A 23,580-nucleotide genomic window follows, 5' to 3' on the forward strand; every position below is an offset into this window, starting at 1 on the left:
GGATAAGTACTCTAGCGTCCTGGCTTCCAGACTCTCTCTGCGCCCATAGACTCATGGGGGATTTGCCTTTAACGGTGTTACGTAAATGGGGTCTGGCCAGACACACTCTTCTGTTGCCTGTTTTCCTGCTCAGTCGTCTCTCTTGGACACCTTCCCCGTCATTACGTATGGATTTCCATCATTATTTTTATTTATTTTTATAGAGTCTCACAGTAATTTAAAATGGTCAAATTTCCAATGCATAAAATGTTCATGAAAGTGCACAGAAATCGGGGGTTTGATACTCAGATGACAGTCCTTGAGCTTCTCCAAATGACGTGGGATTTGTAAGCCTCAGTGGTCCATGAACAGGGGGTCTTCCTGTTTTTAATCTGTGATGCTTACTTTTTATTATGCAAATTTTCAACCCCCTTGAAGGAGAGAGGTTAATACAAGGAACCCTCAAATACCCATCACCAGGATTCAACACGTATCAAGATATACGCAACTAATGAATCATCGAGCTTTACATCGGAAGCCGGGGATGTACTGTATGGCGACTAACATAATATAATAAAAAATCATTAAAAAAATAAAAAAAAATTAAAAAAAAGATTTTGCCACATTTGCTTTGTCTATCCATATTTATTTAATTTTTTTCTTTGGCTGAAATATTTTAAGGCACATCCAGTTACCCCGTCATTTTACCCCTGCACCCTCCAGCGTGCATTGGTTAAAAAAAAAAAAAAGCGACAGATTTTCTTATGCAGACATCATGGCTGTACCACACCTAATAGAACGGACCTTGACTCCCTGGGGTCATCTGGTCTATCACCAGGTGTCCCTGACTGTCCCCAAACTGTCTTTTTACAGTTGTTTTGTGTGAACCAGGAACCAAACGAGAAGAATACTTTTCATTTGGTTTTGTTTTGTGAGCTTGTTTTCTAGAGCAATTCTCAAGTACTATTAACTCACAGAGTGGGACAGTAAATCATGAATTTCAATTATACTTCACCCCTCTGTTTCCATCAAGGGTGAAGTCCCAGCTTATTGCGAGGATGTTTTTAGCACTCTCTAGGGCACTTCTAATGTCTCGCCTGCTTTCTTGATGATTTCCTTTCCCAACCTCCCCCCTCATCCCTTCTTCCTTGCCTTTCTTACTTTTTAAGTAAGCATCCCTCAAGCTCACAGCTTTAAGTGGCCAACCTTATCTAGCCAGATTTTAATAACATGATTTTCTTTGCATTGTGATTCCTAGTACTGTTACTTTCTATTGATGCTAACGGACCTTCATATTCTGTTTAGGGCGATATGTTGGTNTTAGCACTCTCTAGGGCACTTCTAATGTCTCGCCTGCTTTCTTGATGATTTCCTTTCCCAACCTCCCCCCTCATCCCTTCTTCCTTGCCTTTCTTACTTTTTAAGTAAGCATCCCTCAAGCTCACAGCTTTAAGTGGCCAACCTTATCTAGCCAGATTTTAATAACATGATTTTCTTTGCATTGTGATTCCTAGTACTGTTACTTTCTATTGATGCTAACGGACCTTCATATTCTGTTTAGGGCGATATGTTTTTTTTTTTTTTTTTAATCTTTCTTTCTTCTTTCTTTTTTAAAAGATGTATTTATTTATTTTAGAGAGAGAGAGAGCGAGTGCAGGGGGATGGGGAAGGACAGAAGGAGAGGGAGAGAGGGTCCTAAACAGACTCTGTGCTGAGCATGGAGCCGAACGCGGGGCTCGATCTCATGACCCTGAGATCATGACCCAGGCTGAAATCAAGAGTTGGATGCTTAACCAACTGAGCCACTCAGGCGCCCCTCTTTCTTTCTTTTTTAAAAACAAAATGCATTTATTTGAGCAAAATGAATGAACCTGTTTGTAGAAAAGCTATGCGTGGATGACACCCAAATACAACGCTTCGGGAAAGTGGTTTGAGGATAGAAGGTGCTGAGTTTGCTCACCGGGTTCTGCAGGGAACTTAGAGTGTTTCCAGTTCTTTCCCCACCAAAAACAATGCTGTCATGGATAATCTTATGCATATGCTTCTGCTCCCCATCTGATTTTTTTTAGGATATATGTTTTAGAAATGGCCTTGCTGACTTTAAAGGATATGAGTATCTTAAAAAGTCATGATTTCCTAACCGGGGTATGCTGGACTCAGTTTTACACTTTGTCTCTGGTTTTATGTTTTGGTGGCTTGGGCTTGTATTGGGAGCGGCCACAATTCTGCCCTGGTGGCCTCGGGCTCCCCCGTCCTTTCCTCGACGCCCCCAGGCTGTGACAGTGGAGTTTTGCACCTACTTTTCGCAGAGCTTCTGATCATCCTTTTTGCTAAGTTTTTGGTTTTCATTCTCCTGGCCATTTTTAATTTGTTCCTTCTCAAGTACAGTGGGCTGGGAAACAGACAACCAAGTTTGCTCTGGTTGTACCCGCAGGGAGAGCGAAGAGGCTGGGAGGGAGGGTCTGATGGGACAAACAGGGGAAGCTCCTTGGGTCCCGTCCACCCACCTCCTTTGCACTCTGCCCTGCTTCACGTCTCCAGGCTGTGTGGAGGGTGGCTGCTGGTGATGGCAACGGGAGTTACTGCCGCTTACAGCAGATAAAGCGACAGACCAGAGTATCGTGGGTCCCTGGCATGCCCATAACGATTTCTCAGGATACGNGACAACCAAGTTTGCTCTGGTTGTACCCGCAGGGAGAGCGAAGAGGCTGGGAGGGAGGGTCTGATGGGACAAACAGGGGAAGCTCCTTGGGTCCCGTCCACCCACCTCCTTTGCACTCTGCCCTGCTTCACGTCTCCAGGCTGTGTGGAGGGTGGCTGCTGGTGATGGCAACGGGAGTTACTGCCGCTTACAGCAGATAAAGTGACAGACCAGAGTATCGTGGGTCCCTGGCATGCCCATAACGATTTCTCAGGATATGGTGTGGATTTGCTAACTGCCTCCCTCCAGCCGTATGGCATTTTGATGTAGCTGGAGTCAACAGTATGACTTTCAATTTGTGAAGGAAGGATCTGTGGTTGAGAGAGGCCAAGTGATCTTGCAAAGGCTACACAGCTGGCTTACGGCACAGCTGTGCTGGAATCTGGGTCTCAACAGCAAATCGGGTGATTTGCGCACGCGATTCTCTTGTCGGCTCTGCGGCCAGGCCAGGTGCACCTGGAGGTACTGAATGGCGAGTGACTGCCCGGGGAGGGCAAGAGTCCCTTAGCAGCAGAGAACCAGCATTATCCCGGGCACTTGCCCAGCTGGAGTGTGGACAAGACCCAGGGCATTAGGATAGGCCGATTCAGGGGAGTTTGGCTACTAGGGGCGAGGCTCTTCCATGGCTCGTGGTGTTCTTGGCCTAATGGACAGCTGGGCAGGAGTGGGGGCCAAGAACGCTAAGTCCTCATTACTCCTCAGCCTCCTGGCCGTGGAAAGAGGAGCAGAGCCGCAGGAGCCCCTGAGCTGGGTTCTGGAGCCTTCCTTCATGGCTGTGTGCCCAGGGCCAGGAAACACCCCATCTCTGAGCCTCAGCTGAAAAAATGGGCTTGGACCCCAACCTGGGGCAATCCTGGGGAGGTCAACCTCTCTGCACCTCTCCGGGTACCTCAGTAACTAGAAGCGCTCTGGTTTTGTTGTTGCTTTTTGTTAAATCCTTAAGACATCATTGGAAGTGTTCAGATGCGAACAATTTTCTAAACAATCGAACAAAATGTGCATGTCCCACTCTCACTCCACTGCGTCTGCACGCTCGGTGCAAGGAACTTCACCCCTACTGACATTAATCAGCTCCTTAGAGATCGCCTTGCATCTCCCGTCCTTCCCTCCACTACACTCTACCCACCCTGCTTCCTCAGTTTCCCTCTTGGCCCCTGCCATCAACCTGTCCTGCACAGTTGCCTTGCCTCCTCACTGGCCTCCTGGCCTTCGGCCTCACGCCCTGCACTGGGCCCTCCCCACACTGTGTTTGTTGGCTCCCACTGCCAGCAGAGAGCTCCTTCTGCCCTTTGTCATCTTGGAGCCATTTGACTCATCCTGCAAGACTCAGCTCTGATGTCGTGTCCTCAGTGAAGCCTCCAGCAAGCACCCTGCCCGAGCGGATGAGTCACTTCTGTGTCCCTGCAGCTGCTGCTAAGCTCCACCACAGCACTCCTCCCGGTCTGGGTTCCCCGCTCAGGCCGGGGCCTCGCAGGGACTGGGATTTTAAAGTCATCCAATCGCAGACACTCCGTGTCTACAGCCAGCCCAGGCTTGGCAAATTATTCTTGAACGGACAGATGAGTTTCCTCTACAGGCAGGGCTGGCTGGGTACAGGGAGTTGTGACCTTGCCATATTGACCCTTTGGACGTGTAGACGGTACCAGGTTGGTGCCTAGGATTCTCTGACTGCAGCTTTTTGGACACCCACTTTAAAAGAAATCTGCGCGATGCAAAAACAGATGCACGTACATGGAGAGATCAGAGCAAACTCCATCAGGCCAATTTAATGGGTTGATGACTTTTCTCTAGAACATGATTAAACAGGCCCTAAGTTTCTTCCATTTTTGTCAGTACCAGTTCTTCTCCAGGTGCATTTTACAGTGGATATTTGCTTCATTGAGTCGTTTTTTGGCACTTCCAAAGTTTTACAAATTATGGCAGTTCTTGTCGGAATTTTCTTTTATGGGTGTTATTTCTACCCGATCTGGGTTTTCTGGGAGAAGTTTTGTGATAAATTTAGAAAAAAATTAATTAACTTTAATTTCTTAGAGCAGTTTTGGGTTCACAGAAAAATCGAATGGGAAATACAGAGTTCCCACGGACCCCCGTCCACACCCTTGCACAGCCTCCCCCGCTATGGACATCCCATACTACGGCGGTGCTTTCGTTACAGCTGGTGAGCCTGAGCGGACACAGCATCACCCGAAGCCCACAGTTTATATTCGGGGTCACTTTTGGTGTTGCACATTCTATGGGCTTGGACGAGTGTATAAGGGCACATGTCCCCCATTGTAGTATTGTACGGATAGCTCCACGGCCCTAAAACTCTTCTTTTCTTTGCTGGGTCATCCCTCCCTCCCCTGTAGCCTCTGGTACAAATGCTATCAGGATCATTTTAACATTTTGTAAATTCCAAATCTATAATACATTTCAACACGTTCAATTGTAACAGTTATCAGTTATATTTTGTGTCGATTTCTTTTACTGGTAACAACAGATTACAAATTACTTTGTATTTATAATTCGGGTTATTGATACGTGAAAATTGTGGGGAATCTCCTGTGAGCTTTTCCAGGCTTCCCCAAGGGATGAGTAGCCAGCAGAAAATGCAGAAGTTGGACAGTCCCTTCTCCAATTCTACCATCTCTCTCTTTATTCTGAACAAGAGCTGGTCTCTGTCCCAGCAACTCAGAGAGCTAAAGCTTTTGGTCAAGGTCACAGAGCTTATGTTGAGGTCAGAATCAGGACCCAAACCCACCAACCTGGCTCCAAAGTCTACGCTTGTTAATTGAGCCCCGCCTGGCCTTGCATCTGTCCCAGGTGATGACCAATTCTTGCAGAGTCCCTTGGTGGAGGATAACCATCAGACCCCCCACAAATGATCGTGGATCAGACCAGATCATCTCTGGGTTGGGAGAGCCATGGAGAGTAGGGGAAGCCTCTTGGAAGCAGGAGACTGGCTTCTAGACCCAGTATTCCAGTCGACCTTGGGTATGACCTGATGAAAGTCATTCGCCTTCTCCGACTCCTGGTTTCCTTATTTGCAGGATTCATTCACCTAACAAATATTTATCAGATACATACTATGTGCCAGATGGTTGTAGATGCCAAGGACACAGACATGACCAAAACACAGAGCCTGACCCCGTGGAGCTGACTCTGGATGAAATGGTCTCTAAATCCTCTGAGTTCATGATTCTATAGGACAGGAGGGTCAGGAGAAGGAAGGGTGGCCTTGGTAGGGACACAGAAGCAGCTCAAGGCCAGACCTTGTTTGAAAGTAGTTTTTCATTGGGCTGTGAAGACAGGCTGCCCACCGTAAAGCGAGTGGAGACTCTGATCCCCTCCAGGCCCTGAGTGACTTGGCCCCTGGCATCCTCAAAGGCCAATCTTCCTTCTATTGACCAGCTAAATCCTTTTCAGCCTGTCCTAATCTGGATGCCCCAGAGGCTCTGAGATTAGAAATGCAGGTGCAAACAGTTGATTTGGGCAGTGATTCTAGGAAGCAGCAGTGGTGGAGTGAGGAAGGAAGCAGAGAAGGAACGGAGAGCAAACCAAGGGTGTCTCGTTACAGCAGGTTATTGCTGAAGGCACTGCAACTCAGTCCTGATAGAGGGCTTTGGAAGACAGTGTGGAACACACCACTCTAGGGGTGAGGAAGCTGCACTGTTTACCCATTAATTCCTAGTGATCATTGGCTGATGGCTGCTTCCTGGCACTTCCAGCCTGTCTGAGGCACCGTCCAACAGAGAGCCATCAGGCAGAGATTCTTGGGTGCTTGCCTGAGGACACTGTAGGTGTGTGCGAGAAAGGTAAGTGGGGATATGGAATATGGGAGGCACTGCTCTAAGGCCTCAGGGCCTTTGCACTTACTGTTCCCCTCATGGGAGCATCCTTCTCCCTAGCTCTCCGAAGGGCTGGCACCTTTTCCTTTAGCTCTCAGTCCAGAGTCTCTTCCTCTGACAGATCATCTCTAAACTAGGTCACCACCCTCCAGAACTCTCCATCATATCATCTTGTTTATATTTTTCTCAGTACAAGCCACAGTCAGAAGTGAGCTTATGGGGGGGCCTTGGTGGCGCAGTTGATGTTGGTTCAGGTCATGATCAAGGTCATGAGATCAAGCCACGCATTGGGCTCCATGCTGGGTGTGGAGCCTGCTTAAGATTCTCTCTCTCTCCCTCTGCCTCTCTGCCCTGCCCCCCAAATGCACATGCTCTCCCTCTCTCAAAAGAAAAGAAAAGAAATTAGCTTATGTATTTGTTTCTTTGCAAGCACTGCCATATCTCTAGCGCCTCAGAGAAGAATCTGGCTCATAGTTGCAAGTCCAGAGCTATTATCTGCACACACGTGTGCCTTGCCATCCACACCCCAGCTAAATACGAACATGCCTTCCCCTGCTACCCCCACGCTTATGACCCGATAAGGTCAGTAAAGACGGAGTCTGGGTGCTGGGAATATGAAGATCCTTGCTCAGGTTTTCACGCACATTGCATAGACGTTTGCTCATAAGAAAAGTCTGAAATCTGTAATGTCCTTGTGTCTTGGGGGACGGATGGTAACTGATGTCGCAGCAGGGAAGGGAGGCAGTGCCCAGCACTGACAAAAGTAGGTGAGCTTGCAAGTTCCCCAAATGATCGGGGATTTTTACTTCTGTTTAAAGTACAGATCCCCTCTGACAGCCCCCTTCTCGGTATTAAATGGACAGGAGCCCGGTGAATGTCCTTCAAGATAAATCTCATGTCATCTTTTCTTGTGCAAAGAGGTTTATTCCATCCCTTCAAAAATCTGTAGGGTATCCTGCTTCTATTTTTTTGAAACTATATTTAGTTTGCTTTGAAGATGAATAAAACTGAGATGCTATTATATCCCTTTCCTACTCCGCAGCGTCCAGAAATTCCTTTACTATTAATACTCTAGAGAAACAGATTTCTTTGATTTTTTTTTCAGTTTAGAAGATCAAAAGCTGCCAGAAATTGTTTCAAAAGAAAAATAAATCTCTGAGAGGTTGGATTTGAAATTCCAAGGGGCCATCGCCTGTGTCCACTGTGTCGGGAGCCATGTAATGAGAGAGTTGCTCCAACTGTGGCATCTGGCCCCTTCCTGCCTCCCCTGCTCTCCTAGGGGAGCCCCGCCTTTCCCCCCGCCATCTGCTTTCTCTTGGAAATCTTAGAATATTGGGCCTAAAATTAAATTTATTGTAAATCTGAGCAAGCAGAATCATCTCCCAAAGAGAGTGAGTAAAATAAATGACTACTAATCTCGGGAAAAACCCACTATTTCCTGGAAATGAGGACTCAGATCCTAAAAAAAATTTGAATGAAGGTTCCAATTTTCTTTTTGGGTCTGAACCTACATATCAGATTTATACTTTATCATCCCTATTCTAGCATAAAAGGAGTGGCTGGACCAATGCTTTGCACTGCTTCCCCTCTGCTTTGGGAAGGTCAAAGGTTTACCAATCATCTCCCCATGCTCTCCTATGTGCTTTGGGACGTTTGTGTTTTGGGCTGCGAAGAGCATCTGGAGTTCTTGCAATGCTCTTGGATGGAAATATACAGATCCGTATACTATTTGGTGCATACACACCTATTTATCTTCATTTGCTAAAAACACCCATGAGTTTATCCTAAAACCTGTTATTCTAATCTGGCACTACAGGGCTTATGCTAGCCTTTCCCTCTCCTTTGTAACCTTCTCCAACATGAGAAACCTGGCTCTTATTACCTAGAATATTCTTACTTAATTGCTCAACTATTCTATACACATGAAGCAGTTTCAGAAGAGCTAACGCTTACTGTAATGAAAAGACAGTTCTTGTGTGCAGTTATTTCGCCTTTAGCCTAAAAATACCCAGTCAGCAAACTATTTGGGAAGTGACTTAGGTTAGGTCTATCCTTACTCCCTTTATTGTGGTGATACAACTCATTTTTTTAAATTTTATTTTATTTATTCGACAGAGATAGAGACAGCCAGCAAGAGAGGGAACACAAGCAGGGGGTGTGGGAGAGGAAGAAGCAGGCTCGATCCCATAACGCCGGGATCACGCCCTGAGCCGAAGGCAGACGCTTTAACCGCTGTGCCACCCAGGCGCCCCGATACAACTCATTTTTAATATGTCAACTTTATTTATTACACTTGGCTTTTCATTTAGGGTACCCTTCCCATTTTGATTTTTAAAAGTTATGTCTATTAAAATTCACTTTTTCTGGGGCACAGTTCTATGGCTTTTGACATATTCATGGAGCTGTGTATCCATCACTCTACAACCACACAGAATAGTTCATCACCCCCAAAAATCCCTTCAAGTGGCTCCTTTGTAGGCAACCTACCATTTTGTTTTCCATTTTGATACTTTCGTTTTGTCCAGAATGTCATATAAATGGAATCATACACTGTTACCTTTTGAGCATAACTTAGCATCACTTAGCAAGTTCATTTAAGAATTCATCTGTGCTGTTGCGTGTATCAGTAGTTTGTTTCTTTTTATTGCTGACTAGTATTCTATTTTATGGATGTACCACAGGTTGACTTTTTCTTCTATTTACTGCTTGAAGTAATTTTGGGTTATTTCAAGTCTTTGACAGTTATAAATAAAGCTATTTTTTAAACATTTATTTGCTGGCTTTTTGGGGTGTGTGTGCATAAATTTTTATTTCTCTTAGATAAATACCAAGGTGTGGGATTGCTCAGTCATATGTTATGTGTATATTTAACTTTTATAAAAAAAATGCCAAACAGTTTTCCACAGTTGCTGTACCATTTTGAATTTCCACCAGCAGTGTATGAGAGTTCCAGTTCTCTGTGAGCTCACTAGCACTTGGTATTGTCAGTTTTTAATTTTTTTAAATTGTAGTCATTCTATAGTCTCTCATGGTTCGTCTCCCCCTCTCTTTCCCCCCGCTTCATTTTCCCCTTTCTTCTCCTAATGATCTTCCTGCTATTCCTTATATTCCACAAATAAGTGAAACCATATGATAATTGTCTTTCTCTGCTTGACTTATTTCACTTAGCATAATCTCCTCCAGTTCCATCCATGTTGATGCAAATGGTGGGTAATCATCCTTTCTGATGGCTGAGTAATAGTCCATTGTATATACGGACCACATTTTCTTTATCCATTCATCCATTGAAGGGCATCTTGGCTCCTTCCACAGTTTGGCTATTATGGACATTGCTGCTATGAATATTGGGGTGCATATGGCCCTTCTTTTCACTACATCTGTATCTTTGGGGGTGGGGGGATGGGTTAGCCTGGTGAAGGGTATTGAGGAGGGCATGTCTTGCAAGGAGCACTGGGTGTTATACGCAAGCAATGAATCATGGAACACTACATCAAAAACTAAGGATGTATTGTCTGGTAACGAACATTAATCATAATAGTGAAAAAATCAAATTGAAACTGTGAAAAAAATTGTAGTCATTTTAATAAATGTGTAGTGCCAACTCATTGTAGTTTTAATTTACATTTCCCTAGTGACTAAAGGTGTTGAGCATCTTTTCATATGCTTATTTGTCATCTGTATATCCCCTTTGGTGAGTTTTTCATTTATCTTTTGTTTATATCATTGTAATATAAATTTATATAATCTTTTGAACGCTTTTTTGTTTGTATCCTTTGCCCATTTTTAAATGGGTTGTTTGTTTTCTTATCATTGTGTTTTGGAAGTTCTTTACATATTCTAGCTACAAATCTCTAGTTAGAGATATAATTTGCAATTATTTTTCCTACTCTGTGACCAGAATGTTCATTTCCTTAACAGTGTCTTTTGCAGAATAAATGTTTTTAAGTTTGATAAAGTTCTATGCAATATGACAGTCGCTGTCTTTTACTTAGTGTGTGTAGACCATTCATGTTTAATATAATTATTGATATGTTTGTGCTAAAATCTACCATCTTGTTAGTTGTTTCTTTTGTTTCATCTGCCCTTTCCCCTTTTTTCTCTTCTACTGCTTTCTCTTAGGTTAATTGGATATTTTAAAATGTTAGCATTTTTCTTTCCTGTTGATTTATTATTTATACCTCTTTTCAATTATTTTAGTAGCTGCCCCAGGTTTATAAAATGTATTTTTAACTAATCAGCATCTGCCTTCAAATCATACCATTCTATGAATGGCATAAGGACTTCCAACAGTATTTTCCCAATTCCTCCCTCCAATTCTTTGTGCTGCACTTGTCATACATTTTACTTTTACACATTATAAACACATAATACATTGCTACTATTTTTGCTTTAGGTAAACAGTTATCTTTTACAGCAATTAAAATGAAGAAGAATAAATTTTATTTTACCTTCTCTTTTCTATTTCCTGTGCTCTTCATTTCTTTGTTTAGATCCAAGTTTCTGTCTGATAGTGTTTTTCCTGCCTGAAGAAATTTCTTTAGCTTTTTTTAGCATAGGTGTGTTGGCAATGAATTCTCTTAGTTTCTGTTTACCTGATAATATCTTCATTTCTCTTTCATTTTAAAAATACTTGTGCTGGGGCACCCGGCTAGCTTAGTGAGTAGAGCACATAACTCTTGCTCTCACGGTTGTGAGTTGGAGTCCCATACTGGGTGTAGAGAGTACTTAAAAAATTATTTTAAAAAATCTTTTAAAAAATCCCTTAAAATAAAAATGTTTGTGCTAAGTGTAGAATTCTAGGTTGACAAAGTTTTTCGTTTGTTTGTTTGTTTTTTTCCTTTCAGCACTTTGAAGGTGTCACTTCATTATCTGGTGCTTGCACAGTTTTTGATGAGAAGTCTGTTTTAATTATTATCATTTTTCTACAGTTAAGAAGTTTTTTTCTCTCGCTGTCTTCAGAAATTTTTCTTTGATATTCCCTCTCCCCCCATATACCTATGTAGTTTGTTTTGGTTTTCTTTTGTTTTATATTTTTCTTGCTTTGTGTTGTCTGACCTTTCTGGATCTGTAGTGCGGTGTCTGTCATTAATTTTGGAAAATTCTTAGCCTTCATACATTCCTCCCGCTTCATTCTCTCTCTTTTCTGTTTAGGTGTCTGGCAGTGTCTGACCCAGGGAAGCAAGTGCTTCTGTCGTATACCTTCCTCTAGGTATCTCTCTCTCTCTCTCCAGGTTTTCAGTTAGTTGGCTCTCCTATGACCTCAGCCCTCTGATGAGTTCAAGAAATGCAGTGATCTTGTATCTTTGGCTTTTTTCTTCTTGTAAGAGTGGGAATGATGCTCTCTCCATTTCTTTCTGTCTCTAAGTGGAAACCAAGAATCTACAACATAGTATTTAAATAATTACATTACATGCTATTTTATGGATATGTTGTGCCTTGTTAAAACTCTTCTTTAATATTTGACATTTAGGTCACTTAATTTTTTTATTATCAGTAATGAGGCAGTAAATATATTTGGACAGACATCTTTGTGTTCTTATCTGAGTAGGACAAACTACTAGAAACTGAATTAAGTGTGTATCTTTTGAAAGATTTTATGACATGTTGCCAAATTGCCTTCTAGAAAAGCAATGACAACCTATCCATCAGGAAGATGAGTGTTCATGATTACAGTTTTGGGACTCTGGGGACAGCTGGCTCCATGGCATGAGTTCCTTTCCCTCACTAACCTGGCATTTGCTTTGACATGCCTAATCCTGACTCAGGACTTCCTGGTTTCTATCTCTGGCCAGCTCTCACTGTGTGAAGCATCACCAAGAAGGAGGCCTGACGTGAGGCTCGATTGGATATTGAAACCAGGCTATGACTCTAGTGGGCTCTTCCAATTGCTGATGAAGATATTGAAAGAGTTTCGACATTTTCTGTCTTAGGAGTTCGACATCGATTCTCAGGCACAGACGAACCGCGTTTACGCGACACTGATAGTTCAAATTGGACGTGGTGGAGATTAATTCTTGATCAAGACAACTTCTAATTATTGTGCTGGCAAATAAATAACTGAAAAAATCTTTTAATATTTTTGGTAGTGGGGGAATGTTGCGGTTTGGACTTTTAATTCCAAATTAAAATATTTAATGCTTTATAAAGCAGTTGCTATTTAAACTGCCAATAATATTTAACTTGAATTTACTCACCATTTCCTGTCCTCATCCTGTATAATTTATAACACTAAGCCTTTCAATACTCCAAAATGCCAGATAAACTTTTCTCATTTGCTCTTAATTTGGTCACGCAGGATAATACCAACATCTGAAGGCTCTTTAAACTGCTTTTTAAAATGCATTCCTGTGAGCACCACCCGTGCCCCCTCTGCTCCTTGTCATCATCCATAATTATTTCCAATCCAAAGCGGCCCTTAATGCACTTATTAATCTGGCATTCTCCTCAGTGTGAAGCACATACGGCTCTATTAATTTTTAAAAACCCCCCTTTTTATAGGGGACTGCAGATGCTTGGCTATTACTGAAAAGCTATTAGAAGTTAACACCTTTCTCTCCCCAGAGGCTGGCATCGTCCTAGGCCTCCAAATGCCACCCTGTTTTACATTATCAGCTGTGAAGGCGAAGTATTAGAGACTTTTTTTCCTTTTTGCTTCAAGACTTGGTAGAGCTCTTATTTGCTAGTGGCAGAATTCTGCCAGGCCCGTGGACGGAGGGAGAGGGTTCCTGAGCTGAAGCCCACAGATTCTCAGATTTCCTGGCCTTCTCAGAGCGGGTACCTGCAGCTCTGGAATGCATGTGCTTCTAGGTGAGTGAGACAGGACTGGCTTCTTGGAGAGAGAGAAAGGAGAGGGGGGATATTATTCCTCTCCCTCCTCCAGTGGCCCTTTCCATTTAGATGATACCCACAGGCCATTCCAGGCACCATGAAAACATCAAAAGGCTGAAGCTGTTGTGTAGTAACAACAACAACAACAACAAAAGCAGGTTTCCTGTTTTCTCAGAAACTACAACAGGGACACAAGCAAAGTGATGGCTCTTGGCTTCCCGAGGCCTGATGATGCACTGGGGGCCTGGGCGGGGAAACAGGAGAGGATGCTAATAAATGATTTGCCATGGCCCATTTCCGGATATCAAGTTTAATGGCTCGGGGCTACGCTTCCAGGTCACCTGCTGGGAGGCAGTAGGGACAGGGAAGCCACGCTCGCAGAAATGGCTCCTCCTTAGGTCACAGTCTGGGATCCCCAGTGAAGAAAGAGTTGGGAGAGGACCATCCCAGGAAGCAGAGTCTCTGGCTGAGTTTCTTGGGCTCCACAGTTGACCTCAAACAGGCAGAGCTGGCTGCAACCGACCAGATGAAGAGGATGCTTACACGGCATTTTTGGTCTCATGGCTCCTTTCTCTGTCTGCCTCCGTGATCGTATTTGGGGAAATGGAAGGCCAGGAGACAATGCTGGGGATGCAGAGGGAGAGACAATGAATCATCCTGACCACAGCCCTTCCTGGGAGCATCTCTGCTAGGGCGCAGACAGCCCCAGCCCCCATCCACTGAGACCGGACTTCTGACCATGCATGTCCCACTTCTCTTTTCTTGAAGCTTGGCCATTGGTCACATCAACCTCACCTGTAGATAGTTTCCTTAGAGAATGTTCTATTCAAACTTTCACATCCAGAGTGCTGGGGAAGACATTCTTATCCTCCATCAACAGAGGAGGAAGCTGAGAATCTGAAGAGTGAAATCATTTCCTGAGGTCACACTCTGATAGGGACAAGGCTGAGCCCCAGCTGAGGTCAAGATCAGTGCTGCTTCTCCTTCCACACCCTGCCTCCATGGCTCACGTGGTTGAATTAGGGCTTTGAGCCTTGACCAGCACCAGTTGCCAGAAAACAAACTGCTCTGGTTAGTTGAAGTGGGTATTGCTGGTCAATGTATGGTCATCTCAACCCATGATCGGATTCCTGAAAAAACTGTTTCAAGGCCCTTTTCTAAAGGGCAAGAGTAAAAAGAATTTAGGAAGGAGTTAAGATGTAGGATAGTAGTCCAAGAGTAGAAATAACACATGATAGAACTGTCCTAATATAGGCCTTCAAAACAATACTACTTTTTGTAGCATTATGAAGACTGTTTCGCTGGCGCTTCTATTTTTCTGGATGCCCCGAATAAATATAGCTTGTTTTACCTCAACATGACATTGCTTATAATTTAAAACCCTTGTTCGACTAATTTTGAAGATTGCAGATTGACTAGGATGATGTTGAACGTAACACCAGTAACACCCTCAGCAGTTTTCGTATATTGAGCCCCACTCACATGTACCTATTATTTCCATTTTGTTCGCTGAGGGGTTAAGTAACCCTCCCCAAGTTCCAGAGCACAAATGGAAAGGACCCAGGTGCTTTAATTCATTTGTGATGCATGTTGTATTGTTACAAACTTTATTTACTTATTTTTTGAAGAAAGTAAGCTGATAATAGCTATTGAGAATAACAATGCATATACACTTGACCCTGCCATACTGCTTGCAGGAATCCAATCTACAGGAAGTTTGGCCTCTGGATTTTCTGCCCCAGGTGCAGACTTATAAGGATGTTTTTCTCTAGCATTGCTTGTCACAATAACAAGAACAACAGGGAAGGAAGGAAGGAAGGAAAGAGAAAAAAAGAAAGAAAGAAAGAGAAAGAAACAGAAAAAGAAAGAAAAAAAAGAAAGAAAATAAGAACTTAAAAGTCCATTAAAGCAAGATTGGTTGAATAAATGAGCGTGTTGATATGGAATGGTCTGTGATATATTAAATGTCAAAAGCAAACTGCAGAGTATATTTTTCGTATGACCCTATTTTAGCAAAACCCAAATCAAACCGAACCAAAGGCCATATGTGTATCTGTGACTCAACTTGTATTTGTGTGCACGTGGAAGATGCCCTCCAGGCTGTTAATATGGGTTGTCAACGTGGCTGGGAAATTACTAATATTTCTTCGATATCTTTGGATGAGATTTACTTGTTATAGCAAGCATGCATTACTTTGTAATAAAAAAATCAAATAAAGAAAATAAGAGGAATAAAGTCACCAGGTAAACTCAAGGCTGAAAATATGGATTCCCACTTAGAATCAGAGGATGTGAAAAATTAGCTGTGCTTCTGTTATGGGAAAGGTTATTCCCACGACTAGTCATTTTGAATATGTAACGAGATTTTTCCATTTTTAAATTGCTGGCTTCCAGTGTTGTGTTCTTATCCTTGACTTGAGAAAAGAATTTACATGTTAACGCAGTCAGCAATAATATAATCACTGCAATGGAGAATATTCTTCAGTTCTCATAGAGTGCTTGACTCTCAAATAACTTAATTTTTCCTCATGATTTAAACAGCAGATATGGATGGCGGAATAGATAACAGATAGCAAAGCCGAGGTTTGAATAAGGAAGCTGTGGCTGAGCCAGAATGTGCTATGATTCTAATAAAAAGTTATGCCGATTTAGTGTCTGATAATGTCCTTGATTGAATAAAATTTTTAAAAGGCTGCTGAATAGATTGATTTTCTAATGGACTTTGCTCAGACTCGCTCCTACCTTCCCTTGTCCCTCAAGGAAGGTCCTCGTTTCAAATGAGTTCCACTCTTAGTCTAAAGGTTGTAACAGAACCATCAACTCCTATTGAGGGGAGTGTCTCTGAGTTCTAGAAGCCCTGGGGTGAGACAGGAACCATGTGTGACAGTGTGCAGTCTTGTTCTTACTCTCAGTGTTCTTGTGACTTTAATTGGATGGCGATCACAAGATCATGTCCCTTTGTAAAGGCTCTCTCTAAGTCATTATCCTGGTCAAAGTCCCCAGATGGTGGAGCTGGGTCTCTCATCTACTGCTTCTATCAGCTGTGTCATTTTGGGGTCTGTGTTTATTGATTAACTTTTCTCCTCATTACAGATTATATTTTCTGCCTTTCTGTGTGCCTAATAATTTTCGGTTGGACACCAGACATTGTGAATTTCACCGTGTTGGGTGTGTGATATTTTCATATTCCTTTAAATATTCGTGAACTTTTTCTGGGACACAAATAAATTCTTTAGAAACCATTTGGTACTTTTGGGGGCTTCTCTTTAAGCTTTGTTGGGTGGGAAGAGAGCACTCTTTGGTTCCAGGTTAATTTTTCTCTGACACAGACGATACCCTTTGAGTACACTGGCTGATGCCCGTGTGTTCTGAGGTGTTCCACTCTGGCTGGTGGAAGCACAGACAGTTCCTCACAAAGTGTGAACTCTGGTGATGGTTCTGCTTAGTCCTTCCTGGTAGAGCCCCTTCCCCACTTTCTTGAGTAGTTTTCTCATGTGCGCACCCTGGTCAGTACTCAGCTGGAGACTTAAGAGGAGAAAGCTCAAGAGAGCTTTCTCTCTGCAGATTTCTCCCTTCTGTGCTGCTCTCTCCTTTTAGCTGCTCTACCCTTCCAATTCTGAACATGCCTGCTGCCCCAAATTCTTAACTGTGTCTCTTCAACTCAGGGAGATGGTTGGGCTCTGTTTGGGGTTCGCCATCCTGCATTATGGTCTAGAAACTCTCTCCAGTGGTAAGTGAGGCCAATCACAAGTCTCATCTCATTTATTTCCCTTCTTTTTGGGATCACTGGCTGAGCTTCCTATTGCACAAAGTCTGAAAAATGTTTTTTCACATCTTGTCCGTTTCTTGATTACAGTGAGAGGGTAGATCCAGTCCTTACTATTTCATCATGGTTAAAAGTGGAAGTCTTGGAGCAAAGCCTCCTAACCTCAAAATGTCAGCTGGATCCCCTGGTCACAGTGGGTTTCTTCATCATTATCTCAAAAATCTTCAGGGAAGTAAGTGTCCCTAAGTGAGGCCCTAACATTGGAAAGTCTGAATTGGGCCTGAGAATTTCGAGCAGACTTTTGGTTTTAGGAAGGAACAAGAAGTCGAAGGAAGGAAGCTTGTCCTAGTGACAAGGAGTAAGATCATACCTCCTGTGTGGTAGCCACAAGAGCTTCTTTAAATCACAGATCTATCACCTTCCTACTCACAACCCTGCAATGGCTGTCCATCGCGTGTGTGATGAGGAACACCATTACGGTTCCTGTCTATATCTGCAAACTCATCTCCTGTGTCCACCCCCTTCTTCCTGCTTCCAGAGATGTTGGCTTTCTTTCAGTTCTTTGACCAGTCCAACCTGCCTCTGGACCCACTCCCTGGCATGCTCTCACCTCCAGTCCCTGTTTATCTGTCAGGTCTCAGCTTGATGTCACTTCCCTAGACTAAGTCCCCCTTGGGGGTCTCAGAGCCCTTTGTATTCCCCTCACAGCACTTATACCAGCATAATGGTGGGAGGCCTTGTTGTCCATGGGTTATTATACCTGGAAAAGGTCACCTTAGACCAAGCCCACTTAACATGGGAGCCAATCTTTCCTGGGAAAGAGAGGGGATTTCAAACAAAAAGATTTTATTCAGAAAGTTCAGAGAACTAAAACTAGAAATGATGAAAATAAACTTATTTTTATCTCATTTCTACTCCATTTTAGATTCTAATCCCAACCACATACTGAATTTTCAGAGTGAACAGATTATGAATCATATGCTGATCATTTTGAAGAATGTAATTTTTATGATAAAACTGGGTGATGGCATGAGATGGGTTCCCTTGCTTCATGTCTTTCTTTATTTCTTTTAATCTTTGCAACATGAACGCAGAGAAAGCTATTCATCGCAAAAAGAGTCTAGGGCTTCATGGGTTTTCCCAAGGGCTTTCCTCAACCACTGGATGGTTCAGCCATTCTATTTTGACCATCAGTTAATCACCTCTGTCAACCCCCCTCTTCCTGCTATTACTGTTCCTGTTGCCATCAGAGCCTCATCTATTGTTGCTTGGTGTGGAGTTCAGGCAGTTCTCTCATGGACCCCATAAAATCTTACAGCTTTGGCGAAGTCTTCAATTTCTCTTTGTGATTTGTTTGTATTACAATTGCATTGTCCTGTCAGATAACCCGCAACGAAGAGAGGTGGATCAAAAGTGATGACAGCCCTTTGGCCCCTGATGGATGCTGATGTTATATAGGTTGTTTGAGTGGAAACTGATCTTACAGGTGGTTGGTTCACTAATGAATCTTTTTCACACTATTATGATAATTTTTGTTTCCCTATACCAACTCAAAAGTAGGAGGTCCTCCTATGCACAAGTATTTGCATACGTATTTATGTAATGTTGTCTCCCCAGCTGGACATCAGCTCCAGGAGAGAGGGACTTCTCGACTGCAGGTGCCCACAACACGCCCGGCCAAGTCAAGACTGAATACATTGTTTGCTGAAAAACTACACCACAGAAGAGCCAGGAGGAGAGGCACCTTGGAGAGTGGTCTCCGCTCATCATATCGTTCCATCATCAGTGAGCTGAGCTCCTTAAGGTGAGACACCTACACTTTGGTGTCAACCATTGCTGCTGATTTGTTGACGTTCTTTCCTTGTTCCTCAGTGGTGTTAACAAGAGGAATGCATCACCGTGCTTACTGCTCTGCAGAGAAAGACAAAGGAGAGAGGTGCCTGTCTCCCTGAGGGCACGAGTTTTGGACAGAAGGACTGTTACCCTGAACACAGCATGTGGGACGAGGTGCTGAGCGAACTCAGAAGCAGCTCTGGAGGAGGGAAGTGCTGACACTTCCGCCCCCACTGGGAAATCCCCTGTCAGCGTTCTGCTCTGCTCCAATTGGAGAGGCTGGTGCGCGCATGCGCGTGTGCTTCGCAAGTTCCTTGCATGATTCTGAGAGACTCGGGCCCGTCTCCAGGAGACTTAATTCTCAGGCCCAGAAAGGTGTAACAAGGAACCAGAATTTCAGCCTCAGACTAAAATTTCCTTCTCTCAAAGGAAATGCAGTGCTTCCGATGATTTTCTTCACTCAAGAAAATATCACTTGAAAGTGGCTTGCTCTGGGGATAATTTAGTCCCTGGAGATTGCCTAATTTTGAGGTTTTACTCTTAGACACTTAAGTATCCCTGATGGCAGGGGAGAGTAGCCAAGGAGGATATTGTTTGATGTTTTATTAGAAAATTAATGTAAATTTTGCATTTGATTTTAAGTGAACTATTATATAAAAATAATATTCTCTACCCGCCCCCGCCCCCCTAACCAAACAGACGTAGAAAACCCTAGAAGACAGCCCTGTAAGTAAAATCACACTCCTGGAAGACGCAGCAGGTAGCTTCTGTGGGCTTGTGTTCACTCAGGCAGGGACTCAAGGGTTCACCCGTGTTAATGACAATTTCTGGAAAAGCATCAGTTTCCTCCTACCACTCTCCTCCTGCAAACGTATTCCCAGAGGTACCCGCATCCGTATCTGGGTCCTCGCGAGCACTAATACTGAATTAGAAAAACAAAGTCACTCTGGGCTAATAATATACGCTCTTTACCACTTCCAGACCCTGTTCCAGGAACGCAACTCCGCGAAGTGTCAGTTCTGTTTAGAGGGTGTTCAGATGTCCTTATGATCTAGTTCAATCACTAAAGAAAACAAAGAAAACCCCATTTGTTGCTCCTGTTTCCATTTTTTCTCTAAGTAACTTTCGAAAAGAAAATTGTTGAGTTAGTTTCCAGATAGGTAAAAAATACGAATTTAGGGGTTCAGCAAATTTGTAAGATTCACTGCGATTTTTCTTCCTGTTACAATCGGTGGGGGCCCGGGTTTCTTCTCCAGAAGGTCTAGTTTCAGCTCCGCTGTTGCATTTTCCAAAGCCTCACAGGCCAGCATAAACCCCTTTTGGGATTCAGATGTTGATAGTAATTTCCTTTCTTCACATGCCAGGATCAGTCAGTTTCTTTCTGGACAGCTTTTCCAACTTCATATTTTAGCCTAGAATCCGGCAAGATCACAAACTGCCGGAGAAACATTTTACGTTCATGCTCACAAGTCAGGTAACCAATCTCAGAAACTCTTGCCTGGAGGCAAGAAAACTCCAGAGACTCAGCTATGCCTCAGTTTAGTTCATAGAATTTTCCTGCATCCGTGAGTATTTGTGACCAAAATTTAGAATCACAGAATGAGTGACTCACAGAATCACAGAACCAGAAGGGGTCTTTAAGGCTCATTTCAATCTGATCATTTTACAGTGCCAGAAAGATTCAGTGACTTGCCAAAGGTCACACCGAGGCGGGGGCCCTGACTCCTGGCTCATTCTGGGATGCCGCAATGGAGAGTTAACTTTTTCTTCACATTCACCTACCCCAAACTTCAGTGGCTTAAAGCAACCACTTACAGAGGTCATGATTCTGCAGGCCAACAGTTTAGCCTGGGCTTAGCCGGGTGGTTCTTCTGGATGGTGCTGGACACGGCTGATCTTTGCTGGGCAGGGAGCTGGCATGCCCGTCGGGGCTGGCTGGTTTATAATGGCCTCATCTTCGATGGCTGGAATGACCGTGACTTCTCTCCATATGGCAATCAGGAAGTTCCTAGGGCAGCAAGGGAGAGATCCCTCGATGTGCAATCACTTTCAGACACTGCTTATGTCATGATTGCTAATATCCATTGGTCAAAGTAAGCCACAAGGCCAAGCCCAGATGAAATGAAAAAAGACAGGAATAATTTGTGGCTACGTTGCAACTTGCCTCTGGGGTGATTTCCATTTTTGAATGACAGGATACCTTACAGGCCATCTTTTCAAGAGTCTCCCTCCTAGTTACTTTGTATGACAATGCTGACATGCAGACTTTGTAAATTAAATCATGGGCTAGCCTCTTAAATCCAATTATTTTACTTCATCTAGTGCTGGAGATTGCAATTTATTGCATATTATTTCCCTCTTGGAGTGCAATTTAGGTGGACATGTGGCCGTATGGAAGAAAAAGCCATTTCTAGTCCCCAATTTATGATGGAAACATGTTTCAGTTTTCCAAAATGCTGTTACAAAGAAACCCAAAGTATCTATGGGCCCACCCCATTATTTCCTGCATAGCTCCAAGGGGCAACAATAATTTTACCCTTCGTATTTTGGGGGCCATCATACGGTTTGTACATGAATCCCATCCTTCTGGGATTTCAGACCACCTGACTCTCTTAGCATTCCTGTGACATAGTCAGATGTGGGTTACATGCCCCATTTTACAGATTGAGTAACTGAGGCTCAGATGGATTCTCAGTACCCCCCAGGGATTCCCATGGGGCTCCCTAAGTATGAACACCTGTGTCAGCTTCTTCTTCCTCCAAGTCTATTCTTACCTCTGGGGAGTCTGTGGAGAACGATGCAGATAGCCCTACGTCTGCTCTAGGACCTCTCCATTCTCAAGGATCATCAAGATGCCATCACTCTGGGCAAAGGGTCCCACATGCCCTTTACTGAGAGGAGCCAGGCATGGGGTGTGAGTGCTGACATCCTCTCCTACTCTTGTGTCTGAGTGTTGCCCCCGTCCCCATCCTCCTCTGGTGGTGTGTGGGGGGGGTCCTTCTCCTTCACCTCCCTCTCCTCTAGGTTCAGTTCTTCACCCGGGATCCTGATTCCATCCTGCTCAGGGTCCAGGGGACCTTCTCTGGAGCAGGTGACATCCCTGAAGGGGGAGTATTGTCAACCCAGTGCAAGGCATTGGCAACAGCATAAAGCATTTTCTAGTCAAGAGGAAACAGTGGTGACTGATGTGAGAACCATCTGTGAGATTTTGTGACAGAAGGGTAGAGAGAGAGAGAGAGAGTGTGTGTGTGTGCGTGTATGTGTGTGTGTGTCTCTGTGTCTGTGTGTCTGTGTAGTTTGGGGCAGGAGGAAGGGAAAGGATGGACCCTTCCTTCAGTTGGGCCCACCACAACCTGATCCCACTTCAAGGAAAAAATCATTGGTTGGTGGGACCAAGTCTTAAAAACACGGGCTAGAGTCCAAAGTTAGTGGCTACCTGGTGCTTCCTCCAGCTGGGGCAGAGGAGCGCATATGTCCTTGGGCTCTTAAAAAGCCCGGAGTGGTGCCATAGGGGCCCTTTGCTGGATTACTGAAGGGAGGTTGTGAGGACGCCACCTCCACACCAGTCAGCATCTCCTCTCTCAGGAGAGGAGCCTGGAAAAGTTGTGCTTCCTCTGAAGGACGGCTGTGCTTCTGCTGGGCTGGTTGGTTTGAATCTGGCGGATACCACGCATGCTCAGGCTGCAACTGATGGCAGGGTCCTTTTTTCTCTGGCTGCTAGGAGGCTCGGGGATGACTGTTTTCCTAAAACTTAAAAATCTTTGTTGATTTTTACAAACATCATTTAAACTTATTAAGTTTTATAAATACATGATTTTATAAATCTAGTAACTTTAAAATTTCAACAATGTAGCCCTGCATGAAAAAGAAGGTTTCCAAATAGTCAATGTCATCCAAATAGTACCATTAGGTGATATTCTAAATATTATCTTATGTTGGTGCATACGTACTTATCTCTATATATCAGTGACTGTGAATGGACTTTCACGCATCTATTTATTTACTTACTCATCTATCTACTTAGATGTATGGGAAAGAGATCATATGAATTATGTGTTTTATTTTATTTTATTTTATTTTATTTTATTTTATTTTATTTTATTTGTTTATTTGACAGAGATAGAGACAGCCAGCGAGAGAAGGAACACAAGCAGGGGGAGTGGGAGCGGAAGAAGCAGGCTCATAGCAGAGGAGCCTGATGTGGGGCTCGATCCCATAACGCCGGGATCACGCCCTGAGCCGAAGGCAGACGCTTAACCGCTGTGCCACCCAGGTGCCCCTATGTGTTTTATTTTAAATGTGATGTCTTAAAGTTGATTCTGCTTGAGTTTAAAAGAAGAAAAAGAAGCTAAAGGGGAGTGGAAGGAACTGTTGAAATGAAAGTGCTTTCACCACAAGAGTTATTCTTCTCTAAAGGGTCTCTCTAAGGTTAGGAAAAGAAATTATGGAAAACAACCCATTGAATTTGGAAATTATGTTTTTCTAACCACCTGTTTCATTTTAGACACTATCAGTCACTGTCCCACCATGGGAGATGAGGGCATTAGCATGTTCACACCCCTCCCACTCCCGCCCCCAGGCCTTACTTGATTTTTGTTATTTTTATCATTATTACCCTTTGGGGACTTATAACGTGTTGCAGTGCA

The sequence above is a fragment of the Ailuropoda melanoleuca genome, chromosome 6, assembly GCF_002007445.2.
Source record: "Ailuropoda melanoleuca isolate Jingjing chromosome 6, ASM200744v2, whole genome shotgun sequence".
NCBI lineage: Eukaryota > Metazoa > Chordata > Mammalia > Carnivora > Ursidae > Ailuropoda > Ailuropoda melanoleuca.